The sequence below is a fragment of the Sarcophilus harrisii genome, chromosome 4 (genome assembly GCF_902635505.1).
Source record: "Sarcophilus harrisii chromosome 4, mSarHar1.11, whole genome shotgun sequence".
Taxonomy (NCBI): domain Eukaryota; kingdom Metazoa; phylum Chordata; class Mammalia; order Dasyuromorphia; family Dasyuridae; genus Sarcophilus; species Sarcophilus harrisii.
The window spans coordinates 416447107-416464707 of record NC_045429.1 but is presented as its reverse complement, the minus strand read 5'-3'; the positions used below and the strand labels follow the sequence as shown (position 1 = coordinate 416464707).

The 17601-nt window shown below is 42.1% G+C and overlaps 1 protein-coding gene across 6 annotated transcripts in view; it reads right to left on the bottom strand.

Annotated features, from left to right (window-relative positions):
• HIPK1 (homeodomain interacting protein kinase 1) overlaps positions 1 to 8792 on the bottom strand; it is a 46542-nt gene extending 37750 nt beyond the window's left edge. For 5 of the 6 annotated variants that reach the window (XM_031967325.1, XM_031967330.1, XM_031967327.1 and 2 more), the window contains exon 1: positions 8112 to 8259. The gene's annotated coding sequence lies outside the window, so the exon portion shown is untranslated. Of the gene's footprint in view, positions 1 to 8111; positions 8260 to 8591 lie in introns of those variants that run through there. The other variant, XM_031967326.1, reaches the window with a different exon arrangement.
• Between the last annotated feature and the right edge of the window lie 8809 nt (positions 8793 to 17601).

Below are 17601 nucleotides of genomic sequence, written 5' to 3'. Positions count from 1 at the left end.
AAATGGAAGATAATTCAAGTAACGTGTAAACTAATACTTTTTTTAATGGCAACCACAGGTTACGTTCAAGTTTTTGGAAATATTTCAGTTCTAAGCTTGTATATGAAAATAATTCTTACTCAGTAAAATAAACTGATGGTTCCAATATATAATGCAAGAACTTACTAGTTTTCCCCCCCTGAAATCAAACCCCCACTGAAGGAGGTTTGGGTAAAATGCAACTCCAAAAATTAGATGACAACCTCACTCCCCCAGTGTAACAAAATGTAACTCCAAAAATTAGATGACAACCTCACTCCCCCAGTGTAACATTGTCAAGATTTTCAACTAGAAGTGTTTCACTTGTTTTACAATCAAAACAAAATGCTCTATTCAGTATCAAAATACCAGAAACCTCTCTCTACACCTCCCCCCCCCCCCCCCACACACACACACACATCTTGCACTGGTACCTTCTACATTTTTGCTAGCTGAGTTTTTCCTTCTCCCCACTGTCATCTAGAATTAAAAGCATAGCAGGGTGGAACTGCCCAGGAAAAAAAGCATCATCACATTCCTTTAAGACCACTCAAATTCTGCTAGGACCAACAGATTCCAGACAGATTAAAAAAGTTTCCAGGATCCCTCAGCTAGAGGTTCCCTCAACTCCACATGGAAGGTAACCCTCCAATTTAGGTTATGGGCACCAAAACTAAAGAGGAAAAGGTTTTGAAATGTTAAATTTAGATGAAAATGCTTAAAACAATTCTTACTGATGGAAAACTTTAATTCTTGGAATAAGTATCTTCTTTTCAAACCTCAAGATTCACCTTCCATAGTTTTATCAAGATACATTAAGATTTACAACAAAGTTACTTTTAAGAATCAATTGTAATCTGGGGTTGAAAGGCCAAGAGGAGTATCACTGTCACCAATGAAGTACAAGTCTGAAAAGGCAGTATTAAGGCCTCCTTTACAAAGACTCTAGCAGTAGATCCGTGTGAGTGTTCTCTCAAATACCAGAGATCACAAGTCTGTATCACTTTCATCCTGGTCCTCTATTAATAAAGTGATGTTCAAAAATGTATCTGTGACCAGGGACCCTTCCTCAAAAATCCAAATATACACTCTTCACAAACTGATTTATTTTTTGACAATGACATTTATTTATTTATTTTTACAGATAGGAACCAAGAAGTAAAAAAAAAAAAAATCTTGAATTGAAAGAATATTTCTCATTGTTCAGTAAGAAAAGACCAACAGGATGACTTCAGAAAGGCCTGGAGAAACTTAGATGAACTGATACTTAGTGAAACGAGCAGGGCCAGGAGATCATTATATACTTCAACAATAATATTATATGATGACCAATTCTGATGGACCTGGCCATCCTCAGCAATGAGATCAACCAAATCAGTTCCAATGGAGCAGTAATGAACTGAACCAGCTACACCCAGCAAAAGAATTCTGGGAGATGACTGAAAACCATTACATTGAATTCCCAATCCCTATATTTTTGCTCACCTGCATTTTTGATTTCCTTCACAAGCTAATTGTACAATATTTGAGAGTCCGATTCTTTTTGTACAGCAAAATAACAGTTTGATCATGTATACTTATTGTGTATCTAATTTATATTTCAATATATTTAATATCTACTGGTCATCCTGCCATCTGGGGGAGGGGGTGGGGGGAAGGAGGGGAAAAATTGGAATAAGAGGTTTGGCAATTGTCAATGTTGTAAAGTTAACCATACATATAACTTGTAAATAAAAGGCTATTAAAATTAAAAAAAAAAAAAAGAATATTCCTCAAAAAAAATTCTTTATAATCTTATTATAATATAGTCCTTAATAATTTATATCTTTTTAGAAACATGTTCATCTGTTTCTACCATTTCTATTCAGTACCTTCTTTCCCAAAAGTGGCAAGATAGTAACCTAAAATATCTATAATAAATCTTTTTTAGCTTTGTTTCCTTATCACTCATGTATTTGTATACATGTAGATTCATAAATGTATGCATGTAACCTATACTCGACTAGCAGCTGGGGATAAACAGAAGAGTGAGCATCTACAATGATAAACCAGGAAAGCAAAGGGCAGGTGTGTTAAGGGAGACAAAAAGAAGCTTCTTTAGAAAACCACTATGATTCTTTTCACTAAAAATTGACCATTTTTACAACAAACAACAGTTATACCCAACTTTAAATTACATGGGAGTGCTCAGACTGACAAGTGAAGCTTGGATCCCTTTAAATGCCCATAGAATTAGTAGGATTTGTGAAGCTCAGAGCCCCCAGAATTCAACATTCGGAGGGGGGGCGGGGGGGGAGGAGAAGGGGAAGGGGAGAGGGGAGATTGTGGCACAGATGGAAAGTAAAATTTCTCCCATTTTTAAAACCTAGGACTAAGAAATTATGGTTAAATGAGTCACTTCTAGGTGCTGCTCTCAGGGTCACCAAGAGAATCAAAAGAAATAGAAATAAAATCAAAGTCCCAGGACTTTTTACAAAACTAAAAGGCCACATTTTCTCTAATACTAAAGGACATCTCAGAAGTATTTCCAAATAAACTAAAGAAATGCTGTCATTCTAGCCAAGCCCATCAAAATATTACCATATGGGAGGGGAGACAAAATTACCATATGGAGAGGAGAGAGCACACACAGGTTTTGAATGTAGAAATGCAAAAAGGAGGTTTGAAAACCAAGACTTTAATTTGAATAAAACAAACTTCCCCTATCCCCTTCCTTTCAGAATTACCCCACAAATGGAACCATCTGAAAACAAACAAAAAAACAAAACCCACTTCCTCCCAGTGGACATATGAACCAGAGTTTAGAGTGGTTAGAAATTCCTGTAAATAAATTAGATCCATAGTTCTATGTTGTTTCTATTGTTTTATGTGGTCTTCTTATGCAAGGCTATTCTTCATTATCTAGATAAGAACTGCTTTCCTTCCAGGCAGATTATTTCTTTCTGAAATAATTTCAGTACCTCTTCTCAGAAAATGTGAAATGAAAATTTATAACCACAGGACAGCACATTCTAAAATAATTTGCCAAACTAATTAGATATGATTTATGCACATACAAAAGACTAGAGATAGCAGGAAAATGGACAAGCAGGACAGTTTTGAAAAGAACATGTTGAAGCTGTGGCATAGCTAAAGAGCATAACTAAAGAGAGAAGCGAGCTTTTATGTGGCTCTGGTTGCATTGTACAACCCTCTTTTCCTGTTCTTTACATATAGAACTGTTCATGTCTTTGGTATGTTTAAGATCAACATTTTTTTTTTAAAAAAATGTCAAGGACAGTTATCTTAGCATCTTATTAACAAATGAGAAGGCCAAACTGTGTAGAGACCTTGCCCAGATGAGTCCAGAAAGGCCTGAGGAAGACCGAACTTGAATAATGTTACAACAGTTTGGCAGAGGAAGGAGACGGTTTCGAGAGCATGAACTAAGCAGATATGTAAACTGAAATGGAAGGAGGGAAAACAAAGAACAGCAAGAGATTTACTTGGCTGGATCAGAGAATGCTGGCAGGAGATCCGTGGGATACAAGATGCATGAGGCCAATCTTACAGAATATTAGAATTAATTCTTAGAGCTGAAACACTTTGAGAGATCTAGTCCTGGGATCTATGAATTTTTTAACAGCTAAATTTTAATATAACTGACTTTCTTTGTAATTCTATGTATTTTATGCATTTAAAAACATTCAGAGAAAAGGGAAGCTTTCCCAGACAGAGACCCATGACACAAAGAGTTAAGAACCCCTATCTTGCCCAGCCTGGCCAGCAAAGATTACTAAACCAGGCTAAACAGCTAATGGCAAAGCTGAGACTGGAAGACAGGCCCTAGTTCTTGTGGATCACACTAAGTTTTATCAAGGTGTGCTCGATTCCAGATGCATTCCTATCTTGCTTCTCTGGACAATCCTTGTGCCCTCTGGATCCCTATTCTATGGCTAACACATTGTCCTGCTCCTTAGACTTGTGCCCTCCCCTGGAAATTACTTTGTTACATTTCCCAACATGCTCCTCTGACACTCCCTTTTCAATTAAGCTCCTTTCCCCCTCCAAGACCAACTATAAAATCCTTTCTCTGGCATTCAAAGACTTCACAATCTGCCTTTCCAGTCTTCTTACATTTTCTTCTCTCCATTCATTCTATAATCCAGCCACACTGCCCCTTTGTACTTCCTCACACAGGACACTGCAACACCTGACTTGATGCCTTTTTCACTGGCTGTCCCCGCCACACTCAGGATCCTCTGCTTCCTCACCCTTTACCCCTCCTTTTTTCAAGACTCTGCTCAAATCCCACCCTCCCACACGAAATTTTTCCTGGTGCCCTTCCTTCCACTTGTATGTATTGCATGGATTTTGCATTCACATAGATATACCTATAGTCTTTTGCTACTAAAAGGTGAGCTCCTTGAAGGTAGGAATCACATCTGTCCTTTGTAGGCCCCAGCACTAATGACAGCAGAGAGTAGGTGTTTGATATATGCTTGCAGATCACATTTTGGATTTCCTTAAATGTGTGCATACTGCTTCCCCTCCAAATTCCAAGATCCTTGAGAATAGGAACTTTATTTTTGTCTTTATGTCCTCAGGTCTAGCGCAAAGTAGGCACTTACTAAATATTTCTGGTGATTACAAAAGAAGTACAACTTTGTTAAGGAGATACCCAGACACATGAACACATAAGAGTATACAGAATCAAAGGACATAAAATGAGGTGTGCAGGAACACCAGCTGATGGAGGAGGCCTCAGGCTTAGGAGAGCTGGGTTTTCAAGGACCAAGAGATAACTGACCAGTATTTGAGTAAAATTACCCCAAAAGATACAACAACAACAACAAAAAGACTAAAGGAGCAGGTAGAAAGAGAAAGATAGAAGATAGCAGGCCAAACAAAAAGATGACAACAATATAGGTATATGACCAACAACAGGAGCTTAAAGTTCTGAAGATCCCAATGCCATTGTTTGCAAATATTTACTTAGCACCTGCTAAATACACTGCACAGTATCCCTGCTTTCAATCTGCTTAAATTGGCTAGAGATGATTAGGCATGTAAGACAATAATAAATAACTATGATACAAATTGAAATAAATATAAAAGAAAGGATAACATGGTAGAAAAGGAACTGAATTTAAGTCAGGAAAAAAAGAGTTTGAATCTTGAACCTGACATTTATTATATGAGTGACTTTGGATAAACCACTTAAAATTTTTGAGGTTCAATTCCCTCCTTTGTAAAATGGGATGGAGATGGCAGGGGCACATTTAATTGAACAAACATTAAGTACCTATTATGTGCAAGGTCATATGTGAATGAAGCAGATGATGGTATAGTGGATATGGGCCTAAAGACAGAAAAGACTAAGTTCAAATCTGACCTCAGATACTTTTGAGTTACATGACCATGAACAAAACACTAAACCTTTCTGCCTTAGGATTCCTCAACTGTAAAATGGGGATAATAATTGCACCTTCCTTGCAAGGTTGTTTAGAAAGTGCTTAGCACATAATAGGCGATATATAAATGCTCATTTCTTCCCAGAAGGGAATAATCCCAAGACAGACAAAAATTTAAAGTAGTCTTCACAAGCAATTCGAGTGGGAAAAGGAGGAAAAGGAGAGGGGGCTGAGCTACAGATGCATAACTGAAAATAGTAATCTGACAAAGAATACCACCAACTACTGGGCAATCATAGAAAGCTTCCTGGCCGAGGTGGCCAAGCTAAACCCAGAAGGAAAACCAGAATTCTGAAAGGTAGAGAAGAGGGCATGTTCCAGACATGGAGCCAGCTGTGAAAAGGCAGTCAGAAGATGGGGTGCTTGGGAGTCCAGTTCAGCTAGAATGTATAAAGGAGAGTTATTAATTATACGGGAAGGGTAGAGACATTGTTTATCATCAGCCTGTAGAGGGTCCTAAAAGCCAGGTTGAGGCGTTTGCATTTTATGCTAATACCAATAAGAAACCACTGAAGGCTTGGGGCCACAGAAACGACAGGGGCAGGCATGTGATTTGGGATAATTATTTCAGCAGCTACACTTAAGATGGACTAGAAAACACAAGAACTTTAAACAGGGAAGGAGACTATTACAACAGTGTAAGCAAGAGGGGATAAGGGTCTGGAATAAGATGGGAGGTACCTCCATGTGAGTTGAAAGAAGGCGACAAATAAATGTGGTCACTCTATCAAGAGCTGCTCAATTCTACTAAACGGACAAAAGTAAAATCATCCATGGAGAAGGGAGGGCTTGTGTTCAACTTAAATATATAAAGAGCTATAAACTCCAATGAGTCAATTCATTTAAGTACCTATGTGCAAGGCACTGGGGGAGAGGGGCTAGAGAAACAGGCAACATCATAACTGGCTGGGAGGAATCAGGAAACCACATCATGGGGAGAGGGATGTGTGCCATTATAAATAGGCCTTTAAGGCTAGGTAGGGCTTCATGGATGGGAGAGGGAGGAAGGGAGAAGAAAGCAGCTCTTGATGATCATGCTGAAGGTAGGTAGGTCACAGAGATTGGGGCATGTGCAAGGCAACAGATTATAAAGATAAGGGTGGAAAGGTATGTTGCAACCAGACTGGAAAGGTCATAATACCACAACGTCCCTGCAACAATGTATATAACACTTAACAAAAGGTAACACAAATACTAACCATGAAATATTTAACCAGCCTGGTTTGGTTCACTGGTTTCTACTTATACAACATTGGACTAGATATGCTTTAAAAAAAACCAAAATACCAAACTAAGGAGATTCTGTTTTCTAGTGTTATATGAACTTTTAAATTTTCTTTGAAAGGAGTTCTTGGTTTGATTCTGAGCTTATGTTACAAATTAACTTGTCCTAAAAATCAATAAAATCAGTTAGCCCAGAGAATAATAGAAGCTTTATCATTAAGGTATATACACACAAGAATACTTTTGTCACTAAAAGCTCGTTTGTTCACGAAGCATTAAGGTTCTCAATTTTACAGCTAAAATGTTTTATTAGCCTGAAGACCTCTGCTTCCAAAAGTTATCCTAGCAAAAGTTCTTTATCTCATTATGATCTCTTACAATCAATGACAATCGGCACCATACTTTTTTGGGAGGATGTAATTTCAGCCCTTGTATAGGGAAGTCCCCAGGAAGGAAGCTCTATCAAATGCAATTGTTCAGTAACTTAAAGAATTTTAGTGTTTTGGTTACCAATAGCTTCAAATGAGATGTCACTGAATGAGTTACTGTGAAAAGCAATGTTAAGTTGATTTGACACCGTTTTTCTGGTCTGGTATAGACCTGAGAGCCATCAACCAAGCAAGTCAAGTCATCCTTCCTTATCCTCAGTCATCTTGGGGGAGGGGGGACTGAAGGCAGTCAGGAATCAAAAATAACTTTTTACGTAAACAAGGGCAAAATTGTAGGTCTTGGGCGGCCACATAATTTAAGCCCACTAGGTTGGGAGGAGGCGGTGAGGGTTCTCCCAGCTACGGGGGAGAGGGGGGTTACAAGCAGCCTCCCTTTCTGACAGTCCTCTCAGAAACAGCAATTTTTTTTAGGGGGGGGTCTCTAAGAGAGGGGGTGGAGGCTGTTCTGAGGGTGAGGGGAAGGCCTCGGGGCTGGGGCTGCTCTAATTGATGCTTCCCAAGTCCATGAGATCATCTGGGATGGAAAACGTGATGCCGCCTTACCCCCCCCCCCCCTCCAGCGCAGAGCTGACACAGGCTCTGCGCTGGAAGAACCCAAGGGGCTGGGGGGGAGAGGGGGCAGTAGCTGCTCCTCGCCCACTCGGGGGAACCCCGCGGGCCAGCCCTGGCCGGCGGCGCCTCGGTTACCACAACAAACTGGAGGAGCCGAGGGCTCGTTGCCAGGCGCAGGGGCCTCCCCGCCCTCCCCGCCCTGGTCCGGGGCGCGAGCCGGAGCCAGGAGTTGGGGAAGGGGCCCCGCCGGCCCGAGCACCCCCGCCGCCCGCTAATCCCCCGGGAGCCGCCGGCTGGGGACCTCGGCCAGGGGTTCCCCGGCGTCCCTCAGCCCCGCGGGGTGAGCGAGTCCGAACGGAGCCGGGCCCGGGCCGAGCCTCAGGACGGCCGCCCCCCGCCCCCCGCCCGCACTCACCGCCGGTGGGTCTGGGTCTCAGCCGCGGGCTGGGGCTGCCGGGAGGAGCAGGAGGCGGAGGCGGAGGCCGAGAGATCCGGGGCCCCGCCGCCGGGTCATGATCCCCCCCGCCCGAGCCGGCCCGGGCCCCGGGCCCCCGCCCCCCGGAGCCGCCCCAGCGCCCGCCCGTCCCGTCCCGTCCCGGGGGGAGGCGGGGAGCCGCCGCCGCCGCCGCCTCAGCCGCTCCCGCTCCCGGCCCCGGCTCCGGCTGCTTCCCAACGCCGCGGCCTCAGCCCCGTGCTCCCGCCTCGACCTCCCGCTTCGCCCGTCCGGGGCCACAGCCGGGCCCCTCGTTCTGCAGGCACCGCCGCCAGGCCCAGCCAGCCGAATGCCGAGCGGCCGCCCCCATTCCGCCAGCCAGCCCAAGCCCAGCCCCGGCCCAGCCCCGCCAGGCCGGAACTGCGAGCTAAGCCTCCGCCCCCTGGCCGCCATGACACCTACAGAAGCGGAAGTGATCGGCGGCGCCGGCGCCGGCGCCGAAGCCGCCATGATACGGCCGGCTAGATCTGTGGCCATCCTGCGATGGCGAGCGGGTGGTCCTCCGTGGGGAGCCAGCGTGGAGCGAGTTAGATGTCTAGAGCGTGGGGCCGGCCTGCCAGCGCCTTCTCACTACAGTGCCCGCGGTAGCAACTCTGACGGGTTTGCCCTTCCGAAGGGGGGAGGAGCTGGTGGGGAAACTGCCCCGGTTGTGTGACGTCACCGGTGCTCAGTGTGACGTCATCGGGCCTGACTGGGCCAACTTCTGCCCCGCCCCCACACACTCACACTCACTCACGCCCACGCCCACCAAGGCCCCCGGGGAAGTGGGAGGCATCCGGGTGTGCCCGCACCTCCGACAAATAAGCCCTCTGCAAGAGGCCAGCCCTCCTCCTGGAGGCTTCCTTCTCTTCTGGGTCTGGGGCATCCTCTCCCACCGCCCCCCCCCCCGGGCTCTTCCGCACGGGATCTTGTCTGGGCCATGCTCCCAGCCGCCGGACCTCTCAGCCCAATCCCCCTCCCTCTCGGCCCTGCCGCCGGCTTCAGTCACCGGCTCGGCCTTTGGAAGAGGGGCGGTCAAGCCGAGCCACCCTCTTAAAGCGCCTACTGTGTGCCAGGCCTTTGGAAGAGGGGCGGTCAAGCCGAGCCACCCTCTTAAAGCGTCTACTGTGTGCCAGGCCCCAGGACGCCCCCCCACCCCCACCCCGCCCTTGTGCGCGTCCACTCCTGCCGCCGGACCTCTCAGCCCAATCCCCCTCCCTCTCGGCCCTGCCACCGGCTCCAGTCAGGGGCTCGGCCTGCGGAAGAGGGACGGTCAAGCCGAGCCACCCTCTTAAAGCGCCACTGTGTGCTAGGCCCCAGGACGGGCCGAAGCAGGGCCCTGCCCTCCGGGAGGCTCTGGGCTAACGGTAGAAGGGAGGGGAGCCACAAAGGCTGGGAGAGAATTAAGTGGCCTTGTGTGAAAGATGGAGAATCAGCAAGTCAGAAGTAATTGAGTAGGAGGGATGAGGAAAAGGGAAGAGTTAAGGACGAGTTGATGCTTCCCATTTCTAAAGGAATAGTTTCTATAATAAAGAGCATTGGAGGAGGCGATTTCGAAGAAGAAAATGGAAAAGGAATTTTGAGGACTTTAGAATTGTATAAAAGGCCAGAGATTGAATTTAGGAAGGAAAAATTTGGAAGAACTTCAGGAAAGGTTGAGGAGAATGACTCAAGCTAAAGGAGAAGAAGGGTCACAGATCACTGATTTTTGAGCTGGAAGGGACCTCAGAAGAAATCTAATCCAATGAACTCAAATTTACAAATGAGGACTTGAAACCAGAGAAGCTGCTGACTTGTTTAACACAGCGAGTTGGAACCCAGATAGCCTTATTCTGGCGCTGGTGTTCTTGGTATTTTTCTATTCCTTGATTTTTTTTTTTTTTTTTTTAACAAAAACTTTCCAAAAGACAGCTTGGTATAGAGGAGCAAGAATTTGACCTGGAATAAGGAGGAATCCTAGCAATAAGGAGAGCCCCAGCTGAGATACTGGGAACCAAGGTGCAATTAGCCTTTCTTAGCACTGAGAAATATGTTTGAGAAGATAAATTCATCTCCCTAAGGGAGCACAGTGGGAAGAAACCAAAGACCCCATTGGAGGAGAGACTCTGAACATTGCCTCAACGAAGGGAAAAAAGATAAAGAGAACACAAAAGGCTGCTTCTGGGGAGGTTATGGCTAAGGGAAGCCAGGAGTTCATCTAGGTTGTGGCCATTTTTTTGAACTGGCCCTGCCATTTCTACAGTCTAGGAACTTTGAGTGAGGAAACTTCCTTTGCCAATGCAAATCAACACCTGTGCTACAAATTACGGTCTTGCAGAGCTTCCTGGGAAGGTGGGGGAGGGGAGGTACAGTGGGAAGGAAGGCTAAGGTGAGTGACCTCCCAGAGTCACACCATCCCACGTGTCAGAGGTAAACTGGTAGTCGCACTAGGAAGGCCCCTGGAACCCTCACTTCTCTCAACTATAAAATAGGCATTTATATATAACCACAAATTTTAAATCAAATGCTTTATAAATTGTAAAGCACCATGAGTTATTGTTACCTCTTTTCTTATCCCCTTAGCAGAAAAGCCATCTGTAAAGATACTTTGAAATGGTCCTATTGCCCTTGGAGGAAAAATCATTTGACTTGCACTATGAAGGGAACAGGGAAGTACTTTTCTCTAGAGAACCAGGATTAGCAGAATACCAAGTCCCACGAGGCATTAGTGTTAATTGATTTTTGCAGGAACTTCCTCCTTTCTGTTTGAGAAACATCATAGGAAGGAACACAGTGCACCAATCTTGATCACTGAGGGTAACAGGCCAGGGGGAGAGGGAGTTGGAGAGGAAGGAGAGAGGAAGTGAGAAATCAGATGTCCCCATATTCCTCTGTCCTGGGATGTCCCCACATTCTACTGTCCTGGGAAATTAGAAGACAACCGAAAATGAGTATTTCAGCTTGGTGACCCAGAGGAAAAGGGCAGAAAAGCTAGATCTGGCCTTTAGCAATTGAAATATACTCCAGATGATGTGCTTTGCCATAATTATAGGAACCATATTTTTCAACACCAGACTGGGAGGCATGGTCTGAACAGTTACAAGACATTATTAAGCTTATTCTGAAAAATCCAAGATACCTTTGCCACATCCCTCCTAGCCAATGTCATGTTTTATGTGCTTTTGATTTTGTCCCATCTCCCCCTCTCAAGTAATTTATATCCTTCCTTCCTCTCTAAACTTACAAGAAGTCTTCTCTAACTCCTCCCTATTCAGCCTTTCAATTCCTCATCACACTGTCCTGCTTTTTCAGAATAATACTATACCCATCTCTAGTCCTACTTGAATATATCCATAGATTGTTTTACAAATAAAAATTCTTTTCTAAACCTTCCTCATTAAACTTTCCTCATAAGCTTCTGAAGTACAGTAGCAATGCATGTCTTCTGTTCATCTTCAGCCTGGCCAAGATTATGCACACAGTAATTCATACTGTATATAGGGTTCATGCTTCAAGGAGACTGGGAGCCTTGTGTGGTCTGATTACAGAAAAAATCCAAACCAAATCAGGTGAGTGCTGGATGGTTAGCTTGAGCACTCAATTTACATTTTTTGATCCACAGGTAGGTCCAACAAATGAGATTATAAAGCCCTTAGTACAATGCCTGGCACATAGTAAGTGCTAATGTTAGCCATTATTTTCCTGTTTCAATGTCTAATACTTTATTAGATCATGTTGCCTCTAAAGAGACTAATGGAATCAAAGACTTGGAGCTAAAAGGTAAAGTTCAGAGGTCCTCTAGCCTAACCTCCCATTTTTCAGAGTGAGGTTTAATGACTTAAAGAGTCTCACAAGCTTAATAAGCAGAGCTAATATTTGAACTATCAAATATCACTGTCATTACATCACATTATATTCACTGCACTAGGAAATAGTGTGGGCTTTATTAAATCAATTGGAAATATGACAAGCATGAAGAGGAAAAGGAAACTTCTGAATTTTCTGCCATATGGATTTTTCCCAAGTTCTTGAGTGGAAGATCCAGACAAGCAGGAAAAAAAAATTTTTAAAAGATAACTCACAACAGTAGTTATCCAAATCTTTTTCTCTTCATTCTCTCAACTGAGAACCTTGCTTCATATTTCATTGGAAAAAAAAAAAAAAAAAAACTGTTTGCCTACAGCTTCCCCTTCTCAATTTCTTCACCCAAAATCTTCCCCTTCTCAATTTACTCATCTAAAATCTCCCTGAACCCCTCTACCATACTATCTCCACTTTCACCACTATCTCATATGTAATATAACAGTTTCCCTATTATTGAGAATATCAACAAACTTCCATTACTCAGGCTCCAAACCAAGATGTCATTCCTCCTCATTCTTACCTTGTGAGAGGTCACCAGCTTCACTTTTCCTCTGGAACCATCTGAACCATTGGCCAGATCAAGATTACGATGACTGGAGGTGGCCCAGGATGCAGTGGGAGACCTTTTTAAGTTAAGGTCTTTAAAGAGCTCTCAGTTTGATTGAGGTAACCAATGAAGCCAATTGGGATGGCCTTTTTAATTTAATCAGTCCGGAAAGGGGAAGGCTCTCAATGTTTCTGGCCAAAACAAAAGATAGTACCTGTTTTCAAAGACCATATGGTCCAAAGAGAGCATGTCAACAACTATATACAAACTATAGGATTAATTGGAATGATCAATAGAGGGCACTAAAAAGTTATCAGGAAAGTTTCCCTATAAAAGATGGAATTTTAGCTGGGATTTAAAAGAATGCAGAAAGGCCAAGAGTCAAAGATAGAGAGAATTCCAGACATGGGGGACAGCCAGTGAAAATGCCCAAAGCTGAAATGGTGTGTTATGTTTGAGAACAGCAAGGAAGCTTTATATTGTTGGATCTTAGGTAGATGGAGCAAAGATCAGGAAGGTGAGGTGGAGGGAGGCTTTGAATGCCAGAGGCTAGTGTATTTGAACCTGAAAGTGACGGAGCCCTTGGAGATTTGGGGGAATTTCAGGAAAGTCACGTTGCCAGCTAAGTGGAAGATAGTCTTCAGGAATAGAGCCAATATATGGTAGGTAGACCAAGTCACAGACCATTTCGGTCATTGAAGGGTGAGATGAGGGCCTGCACCAGGGTGGTAGTAACATCAGCTGAGAAGGAAGGGACTTGTTTGAGGGAGATTATAATAGTAATACTAATAGGCTTTGACAACAGGTTAAAAATGTCACTGACTGTCCCCCATGTCTGGAATTTTCTCCTTCCTCATCTCTGCCCCTTGGCTTTTTTACATTCCTTTAAATCCCAACTAAAATTCTACCTTCTATAGGAAAACTTTTCTGAAACCTCTTCTAGTCCCCTCTGTTGATTATTTCCATTTAATTCTAATTAATGGTTTGTACAAGGTCTTTGAAAAGAGGTATTTTTAATTTTTGCTATTGGGCCTTCCCTTCCTAGATTGATTTTTCTTTTTTAATTAGGTTAAAAAAAATCCATTACCTCATTTTTTTCTGCACTTAGCTTTAATCATTGAATGGGTTGTTGCCTCAATCAAACTGTTAAAGACCTTAATTTAAAAAAGCCAAGGTCTCCCAGTGCATCTCCAGTCCCAATCTGTATCCCACTGCTGAACCCAGATGGTTCCCTAAGAAAAAGTGAGACTGATGACCTTGCACAGTCCTTCGTTTCTGAAATCCAGTTCACTTGTCCCTGATGTTATGATCCTTTTCAAAAATGAGAAACGATATCAATAATATAGTTCCTAGATTGTATCAAGTGCTTGATGTTTACTGACTGACTTGCCCTTTCTTACTCTTAGAAATCCAGCACAGGAGGGACAGGAGTTTTAGACAATAAGGGAATGGCATAGGATGGTAACTATGAAATTAGAAACAATGAATCAACCCAAGTTGACAGTTACAGAAGTACAGAATAGTGGAGTATAAAGAGAGTTCAGCATCCAGCCCAATCCTCTCTTTGTTGGATTGAAGCCCATCTTTTGACAGATGAGGACAGCAATTCTCAGAAAGGTCAAATGATTTCCCTTGAGTCATGAAGCAAGTCTGGTAGGGCCAAAATCAGAATCCAAATCTTTCCACTCCCAAAGCAATGTTCTTTTTTACCATACTACGTGCTTTTCTGCTAAGATGGGGCATCTAAAACTTGATGACACAGTTTTGCATATAGGAATATGCTGGCAATTATCTACGGGCTGGAGGAAGGAGATATGTACTCAATATATACAACTACTTTTACATTTAATCTGTATTAAATACCATTTCCTTTACCACTTAAGTCTGGAAAATCAAGAAAACAATACGTCAAATCCTGATTTGTTGCTGGTGGTTTGCTCATTTTCAAAGTGTAAATGCTTATACTGACATTTTAACAATGGCGAAGCCAATTCAACAGGGCACTGAGGTAGTACAGTAGCCTGGGCACTGGGCTTTAAATCAGGAAGTCTTATAGTTTAAATCCAGCCTCAGACACTAACTGTGTGACCCTGAATGAATCCCTTAATCCAATTTGCCTCAGTTTCCTCATCTGTAAAATGAGCTGAAGAAAGAAATGGTAAATCCTTCCAGTATCTTTGGCCAAGAAAACTTCAAAGAGGATCATGAAGAGTTGGACACCACTGAAAAACTGAACTGGAACTAAAGACAATTCAAGGTGAATCCAAAACACCCCCATCTATGTATTCTGTAAATACTATCTAAGCTTCTTGAGGCGGCAACTATTTTTTCTTTTTCCCCAGGCTTAACAGTGCCTGACACATGATAACCACTTAATAAATGCTTGCTGAGATTATTAGTCTATATCATGTGACCTATTGCCAAAGTAATAATGCTTCTCTCTCATTCCCCTTTAAGACTGTCAGGACCAGAGAGGAAAGTTTCTGAACTGGGATCAACAAACTTTTGATCCTTTGGGATGTGGGGAGAAGTCTCAGCCTGTAGCTCAATTCTTTACTCCCCTCAAACTCCTGTTGCAAAGTTTATCTGGTATAAAAAGGAATGAGGGTAAGCTTATGAGGAAAAGGAATGGCCACCTTCCTTTTCTACTACATTGATCACTCCCCTCATTGTGAAAACTCCCTTCCCTCAATTTTCCTGACAATACACTGTCACTACTCTACAGAGTTTTTCTATTTCTTTGACATGATTATCCTGCCCCTTCTGGGTAAGTGTTCTCCTGGGGTGTGCCCTACATCCTTTTCTCTTGGTGAGATCAACTGCAAAGAGTTTTTGTTTTTGTTTTGCCAGGGATTAACATGGCTCCCCAAATCTATATATACAGCTCTCATCTCTTATCACCAGCTGCCAATGGACATCTCCAACTCAACATAGGCAAAACCAATATTTTTCTATTTTCCCTTAAACATAACATTTCTATTTGTTTAGTATAAAAATATCCTTTCAATTACTAAGATAGTCATCTTCAACTCTTCTTTCTTCCTCAACCCAGATATCCAATCAGATGCAAGGTGTCTTGTTAATTCTATTAGATTATTATAAGACTCAAAGCATCCCATGGCCAAATAAATTTGGGAAACACCAGCCAAATGAAAAATCCTTCCCCATTTAAGAAAGATGCATTTGTTTTGAACACACACATATAATCTATATTAAATTGCTTGCCTTCTTGAGTATTTGAAACTCAAAATTTTTTAAATGTAAAACTTTTTTGTTTACATGTAATTAAGAAAAAAGTGAAAAAATAATTGGAAAACAAACAAAAAAGATGCAACCGAATTAGATGCACAAAAACTATGATAACCTTTTCAGACCTAGACAAATCTAACCAAAAGATAAAGTTAAAGATCTGAATAGAACTTTAGGAAATTTAGATAGTATAAGTCTTTGGCAATTACTGAATGAGATTAGAAAGGAATTTACGTATTCCTCAACTGCATATGGTTGTATTTGAAAACTAACCACACATTTGGGAATCAAATCCCAAATCTTATCAGATATCAAAAACCTGCATAATTTATTGATATACAATAAAAATTATATTCAATAAAGGACCCTTAAAGAATTAAAAAGCAATTGGAGACCAAACACAATTCTTAAGAGCTAGTGAGTCAAAGAAATTATTTCTCCTTCGCTTCTCCTCCCTTCTTCCTAAAATGATAGGCAGTTTGATCTAGATTATACATGTGCTATTATGTAAAATATATCTCCATATTAGTCACAATTGTGAAAGAAGTAATTGATCAAAAGGAAAAAAAAACAAAAGAATTTCCTGATCTGTATTCTGAATCCATCAGCTTTATCTGGATGTGGATAGCATTTTCTATTGTGATGCTGAGAAGTGAGTAATTCATAATTGATACAATGTTACTGATACTATGTACATTATTTTCCTGGTCCTGCTCATTTCACTTAGAATCAGTTTGTACAAGTTTTTCCAGATTTTTCTGAAAATCTACCTGTCCATTATTTCTTATGGTACAACAGTATTCTACTTGTTTAGTCATTCCCCAATTTGTAGGCATTCCCTCAATATCTAATATTTTGCCATCAGGAAAAGGGCTGCTATAAAATATTTTTGCATCTGAAGTTAATTCCTTTCCCCCCTTTAAAAAAATGATCTCTTTGGGATACAGATCTGTGTTATTGCTGAATCAAAGGATATGCTCAATTTTATTGCCCTTTCAGCATAATTCCAAATTGTTCAAGGAATTCAAATTCTAATGAAAGAGATAACATATAAGGAAGATTTCAGCTACAAGTCAGATGAACTTCCTCTCCTGCCAAACTAGTTCTGCTACCTGTTTCAAATCCATCCAATCCTGATCAACACTTGGGCATTATGTATGAAAGATTAATTTGGGTTTGGATGTTATGTTTCATTACTAATAGGCAAAGAAATGCAGGAGTTTACCTCGGGTCAAAGACAAAATTTAGAGAAATATTTACATCGCTCTCAATGGTTGGTAGAAAGGCTAGCCAGCTGGTAAACTCTCCTGAGTTCTTATCAGCATGCCATCCCACACACTTTTGCTCAGTGCTTACCACTAAGTAAATCACTTCTTAAAGACAAATCAGTTGATAAAGTGTATTAAGTACTTATGAGGTGCAAATCACTAGGAAATGAGAAGGCAAAAGCAAATCCCTACCCTCAGGGAGCTCATGTTCTGATGGGAGAAAAGGTCATGGAAACAATTTAGTAAAGTTACAGCATAGAAATGGAATGCTAGCATATTTCTTTTCCACCCAGTCCTCCTCCCCACCTAAATTGAGAATTTTTTTCTTTGTTTTCAATGACATAAGGATATTAAACTTGGTTATTCCAGACAAAATACAGATCTCAAGTTATTCACTTCTCATCTTATGGCCATGTCCTCCCATATATTCCCCTCAGGGTATCCAATCAACATGCTGAGGGGTAGGTGGTAAGCTAGTGCTTTTAATATTATGAGAAATTGTGGTATATAAATGTCACTATCAATA